Source organism: Psammomys obesus, unplaced genomic scaffold (assembly GCF_907164565.1).
Source record: "Psammomys obesus unplaced genomic scaffold, mPsaObe1.curated_primary_1811, whole genome shotgun sequence".
NCBI lineage: Eukaryota > Metazoa > Chordata > Mammalia > Rodentia > Muridae > Psammomys > Psammomys obesus.
The window spans coordinates 1-6,355 of NW_026592709.1; the positions used below are offsets into that span (position 1 = coordinate 1).

At 43.1% G+C, this 6,355-nt stretch overlaps 1 long non-coding RNA gene across 3 annotated transcripts; it reads right to left on the reverse strand.

The window, feature by feature from the left end:
- Window positions 1-39: 39 nt before the first annotated feature.
- LOC129682606 (uncharacterized) lies at window positions 40-5,539 on the reverse strand. 3 transcript variants are annotated; one of them, XR_008721009.1, is made up of 4 exons: window positions 3,747-5,539; window positions 2,100-2,206; window positions 399-509; window positions 40-187 (listed from the first exon to the last, which is right to left on the reverse strand). It is a non-coding gene; the product is annotated as an uncharacterized LOC129682606 (long non-coding RNA). The 3 variants fall into 3 exon arrangements; XR_008721010.1 differs by adding an exon at window positions 913-970 and having other exon boundaries at window positions 40-509; XR_008721008.1 differs by having other exon boundaries at window positions 40-509.
- Window positions 5,540-6,355: the final 816 nt, after the last annotated feature.

Sequence of the window (6,355 nt, forward strand, 5' to 3'; positions counted from 1 at the left end):
ATTAAAAACTAACATTTGGCCATACATATATTTGTAAAAAAAAAAAAACAAACATATTCTAATACAGACCTTGTGAGATGATTCCAGGTAGAAATTCTGTAAGTACTGCATTTAAGATTGTCACTTGATGCTTTTTCTTCTCTTCATAACTCCTGAGCAGTGATCCCTGTGGTCTAAGTAGCTCACACTGCAAGGTGGGTAGGAAAGAGAGCCAGCTAACAGAGGCATAATGGGGGGGATCCCACACACTGCCCGGGACCATAAGAGGTCCACTGCGAAGCTCCGTGGCAGAGCTGTCTCCCAGCACGCCACTCAGACAGGTGACAATCCTGAGATGCCTGTCAACTGAAAGTATGGATTTCCTTTACATACACTGTTTAATCTACTAATTCACCTACCAAGACATTAAAGTATGAAAACAACATAACTTCCAAGGCTCCTACATATTTCCAACATTCAACTTAGGATCCAAGATTCTGAACATGCCATCACCAAAAAAAATTGCAAACCTAAAAAACAAAAAAAAGGGAAAATAAATTAAACAAGGGCAAAAGAAAAAGACTTTTTAAGAAGAGGTCAATATTTACTTTTATAAATTTCAAGACATTTCAATATCAATGCTTTACTCGTGTTATAATAGCTCTTAACTTTACTCTAAAACAAAACAGCAAAATACTAAACTACACTCGCCTATGTCATGTGTTTCTAAGTCTGTAAAATGGCACTGGTCCTGTCTTGCTCTCCTGGACGTGCACTACGCACATGTTCATGAAGGACTGATGCGCATACACAAAGCCACAGGCTTTTTCTTGAATACCACACATCTTTACCAGCCACGTTTTAGCTGACAGCAGTCAGTGTCTGTCCTCCAGTGCACTAACTTCTGGCACTTAACATTAAGAAGACACTGACCTCTTATAGCCTCAGAAGGGGCAGTGTAGTCAAGTGGGCTTGCTTTGCTTTCTCGTTTCTATAAAACAAAACAACAAACAAACAACAAAAAAACCCTCTTTTGTTCAGGTAACAAGAAATTAGAATTTGTGTGCATGTGTGAGTTATCACTATGTAGCTTTGGTTAGCTTGACCTGTCTCTGCCTCATGAGCGCTGGGATTACAGGTGTGGGCCACTAAGCCTAGCTAGAGATTACAGTCGGGCCAGTAACTGTCTCTCAGTAAGACTTTCCCTCACAACCACAGTAGGACAGCCTCACTATGTTGCCCATGCCTCTCAAGTGCTGCAACTGTGACTTCAGAAATGTACTGCTCTGCCTGTTCTTCCTAAGACACTGTTAACAGACAAAAATGAGCCATATGACCAATTGCTCTACCATGATTTAAAAACCATGCCTCTGAAGGCCAGAGTGTCATTCTACGGAAAACCAAGAGCTCAGAGTTCTCTCTCCCAAGGGACCTGTAACCCTGTGTACAACCTGCTGATCACTGTTTTTGTCTAAAACAGGACAAGGCTGGCCAGTGAGGACAAGCTGAGACATAGGGGACCAACTGGGGCCAGAGCTCCATGGGGAGGCTTCACCTTGATGCATGGGAACACCTCTCCCTCAGCATAGAATATCACATAGGTGACAGGGTGGGAGTGCTCCCTGAATCTTATCACTCTCCACATGTACAATTAAAGGCTGAGAAAATATTACAGACAAACGTGAAGCAGTGCACAGAAGTGCTGATGAGCATCCGTGAAAGGAAACAGGAAAAGCAACAAGGCATTGCTTCAGAATGCAACTGTCTGCAGGGTAACTAACAACTTGGAAGTTGCCCACTAGACTGGATGGATCTGGCCCCTCTTAGAGCTCAGCAATGAAGCAACTTCACAACCTAGGCTAAAAATGCAGCAACCCCTTGAGGTAATTTCGGAAGCTAAAATGGTACTCTCTCTAGTGCAGGATATGAAATGGCATGGAGAATCCCTTCTCTGAGTTAGTGGTGGCTTAGAGCACCTTTGGAATTTGAGCAAAGAATCTAATTCTCTCCCAGAAATCAAGTCTAGACTTTGAGAAAAGTATTGTTTCTTTAACATACTTAAAAACTTGGGGGGTAGGAGCAGAGCATGAGGCCCCTCTCCATCCCTCAAATGCCATTACCATTCTGTGTGGAGGGCTTTCAGCACCAGGTGACCGCACACGTCTAGAAAGTGGACGACCTCAAAGCCACCTCATTTCAGATGAGGCCTCATGTCTTTTGCTTAGAGCTAAAAATAAAAATATACATGTGAATGAACAAGTGATCATGAGATGAAACCTCTAATATAACACTAAAATATTAAGTATCAGAAGCAACTTTATCTTAGAAAAATGAAAGAACAAACATTTGTACATAGTATCACAGCTCCAGTCTCTCTGGCAGGTCCCTTTCTAACCTTTTAAAAGCTGGAACAGTAATACATCGAATTCCAAGTGTGGTCTACAAAGCCTAAGTCGTATTTCATTCATCTTCTAAAACTGTGATAATTTATTTTTATACTTAAATTAATGACACAGATGAAGTTACAACAGAAAAGTAAGTTACTTATATACATCTATATTTGCACATATATGCATCCCAGAGAAAGTGAAGTACATTGTTGACCCACAACAACAGTCTCAGAGGAAGAAACAGAGCTTTCAGAACTGGTTTCAAGAGCAGTGCTGACATACAGGGAGACTGACAGGTTTCTCCAGTGAAAGCAAGCACTAGCTCATCCAAGTAGTACAGAACATGCCCAATGCCAGACGGCAAAGCCAAGGACACCGACAGGGTCCCAGCCAACTCGGGGCAGCAGGAGCCACTACTTCTACCAGGCAGGACAGCAGAATCCTCGAGGTGCCAGCCAGAGACTACAGGACCCAAACAAACCCACTAAGAGCCGCCATGTGTTTCTATTCCACATCGCTGTCCTCTATCTATAATCAGGACCAAACATGAGTTTCAGAACCCTACATTAATCTCGAAATTCGTTCTTTTGGAAAACATGGCTAGCTCTGATCCTAAACAAGTTTGGGGCTATTTTCAAAGGCCAAACTGACGAAAAGCCACTTACTCAGCACTTCAGTCAACTGGAGCTGTCATTTTAAATTCAGAAATTCTGCTGCAGTTCCACTGGAATTAGCCCTCCCTATAGTATGCTAACACTGAAGATAAACAACTCTGGGGTTTCGTTTCATTCATAAATACCACGAAGTTAAACACAACTCCTAGGTTAGCAAGCAACATCTACATTGCTCTTGTGTGTTTCGCAGGTCTGCTGGGTCTGTGTGTCTTGACATTCTTTACCTCTGTGATTCGCCGTTAGTTCCACCCTCATCTTGCAATAAGAGTGGTCCACACATATTTAGGTCTGCTCATCTTCCAGAACTTTTCATCAACTCCAATTAAATTTAAACTCTAGATAAATATTAATAAGTTATACTGGCCTGCCTCGAAAGTTCTCAGACTTGTGCTTTAAAGGAATACACTATGAGCTATGGCTAAATACTTAAAATAATTATGGGGATAATCTTAGTTCTCATCCTATGCAAGTCTTAAGCAAATCAGATCAGGCCCAAGTTCATGTGGCTGTCTACTGATCACGTGCTGTCTACTGCTCATGTGTCTCCCTACTCTGAGGCAAATTTGAGTCCAGGAAACCTGCTAGCTCCTATCTGCAAGCAGCCCATCCTTCCACCTTCCCCATGTCACAGCGTCCTCTCAGCAATCTGAGGTACATTCATAGAAAATGCAATAGGTACGCATCTTGATATCTGAAGGCATACCTCCCAGTAAAACAGCACTGAAGAAAATCTGTATCTTGGGTAGAAAGCCAGGCAAAACATGCTGCAGAAAGCCCCTCGTGGACTCCACAGTCCTCACAGCTGCTCTACTTCAGCACTGATCCAACCTGAACAGGATGGCAGGAAGCACAGGCATGCTGATGTGATCAGAATCCAACGGCTCAAGTGATGAGTTTAAATATAGCGATACCGCACTGTTTCTGACCACAAATACACTCAAGGCTTAGAAAAACCCCACAGGCACCTGCCTTGAGGTAGGCGCCCAAGACAACAGTGTCTTGTTGACAGCAAGCTGCTACTGAAAGTGTTCTCCCTCATCTCAAGGGGACACAAAAGCCTCCTTTCTCAGGCTCTGCCCACTTCTGTAGACTTTATTCCACACACCATTCCATCCTTCAAACCCTTTCCATTCTTCCTTGTGACCCAAAAGCACAGACCCAGGCAGACCCTGGAACAACCCATAACCCTTTCCCCTCCCCAACTTGTCCAATGAATTCCAATGGCGTTTAATCACTCATTAAGCATCTACTGGAAACTGACAATACACCAATGCTTTCTGAATAAAATGAGATTATTGGAATTTCTGCTGTCATTGTACAAACCAGCAGGTACATTCACTGGTTTGAAATGTTACTTTTCAGGAAAGAAAAGTACCTGGGGCTGAAGGGTACCCCACTGCCCTTCTGCCCTGCCACACTGGGACCAGTCATTCTGCAGGTTCTGGATCACACACAGTCTTGGCTGGGGACTGGGAAGAAGGGTGTCTGAGTTGAGACTTAAGGGCTGGACAGGAAGTGGCTAAGCAGAATATGAACAGTAGCAACCCAGGTAGGGACCTGAGACCAAAATGTGGTATCTTGACATATCAGGCTGAATGGTGTAAAGACAATTTTGAAGAAGAAAACTGGCCCTAATCCAAGTAATAGCCACAGGCAACTTGGGCTGTCGCCTTTAATGAAGGAGCTGAATTCAATAGCCTCAACTCTTGCTACTGGCTTCCCTCGATCCCAAGTCAGTGGTTCTCAACCTTCCTAATGCTGCTACCCTTTACTATGGTTGTGACCCCCCAACCATAAGATTGTTTTCATTGCTGCTTCATAACTGTAATTTTGCTACTGTTATGAATCATAAATATAAATATTTTTGGAGACAGAGGTTTGCCAAAGGGAATACAACCCACAGGTTGAGAACCACTGCCCTGGGGCCAGCTGAGTGCTCTCAGACACAGGACCTGCTCAGAGGTCTCAGCTCCTCTTACTCTTTGGCAATGACTCCTGACCTGAGCATAGTTCCTTGCTGCCTTTGCCCCCTCAGCTTCTCTCCGTATTTAGCACAGCATCCTACAGCACACAGAAGTGTGGAGAATTTGTACAGTGTCTGAATCAGCCTGAGAAGGAAACTACTGGAGAGAAGGAGCAACACAAGAATGTAGCCCTGCTGTGGTGCTTCCTCAGGCTCTGACAGAACATGCAGAAACTCTGACGAGAAGCTCCTTTAACCAAATCCCCATCTACAGCCTGGCTGTTGGCAGGCACATCACTCACGCTCTCTGTGTCAGTGTCCCCTGTGCTGACCAGGCCCTGCATGTGTGAGTGGAATTGTTCCTAGTGTTGTGACTGCTACTGGTGCCAAATCTGTGACTAGCTTTCACACCTGTCGGTCACACACCCTTCCCTTGGATCACATTCATTTTCAAACCTCCTGGAACAGTCTTTCCATTTTGACATTTTAGTAAATGCCAAAAGTTAATGGCGAACACAACTTGTTCATTAGAGAGGGAAATTATGATTAATACATTCTATTAAATGAAAAGAAATACTGAGTAGTCTCATCTTATTCTGTTAGGTGGAACAGGACAGGCTCACATTTCAGTAGAATTATGGGTACAAATTTTTTTTAAATGCAAAGATTAGTTATTTTAGAAAATAGTATTATCCCACTAACAAAACAAGCTGTCAATATTTTTTGCTGGCTTTCTAAGGGTTTGTTTTACTTTTAATTATGTATATGGTGGCTAATGTGCACTTCAGTACAAACACCACTGAGGCCAGAAGTATCTGACCCTCACAGAGCTGGAGTTACACATGGTTGTGAGCTGCCCAATGTGGGTGCTGAGAGGTCAGTACTTGCTCTTAACTGCTGAGTCATCTTTCCAGCACCCTCTTTGCCAACATAAACACACACACACATACACACACACACACACACACACACACACACACACACACAGTGTATAGGCACACACCTATGTCATGGTGCACATGTGGAAGTCAGAGGACAAATTGAGTGAGTCGGTTCTCTCCATCATGCCATGCAGGTACCAGGGAGTAAACTCAGGTTGTCAGTCTTGGCAGCAATCACCTTCACCCAAGGAGCCATTTCACCAGCCTTGGACTTTCTTTTAAAAGCCAATCAGATCATTACAGTGGTGCCCAGAATTAGCTCTCACACTAATTAAACTCAAACAAATTGACCATCCTCTTAGTCTTGTATTCATTCTTTTAAAACCCAAAGAATACCATAAAATTTAAATACTATTGATAAAAATTTTAAAAATAAAAAATAAAGTCCAGATGCATACGTTTTTTTTC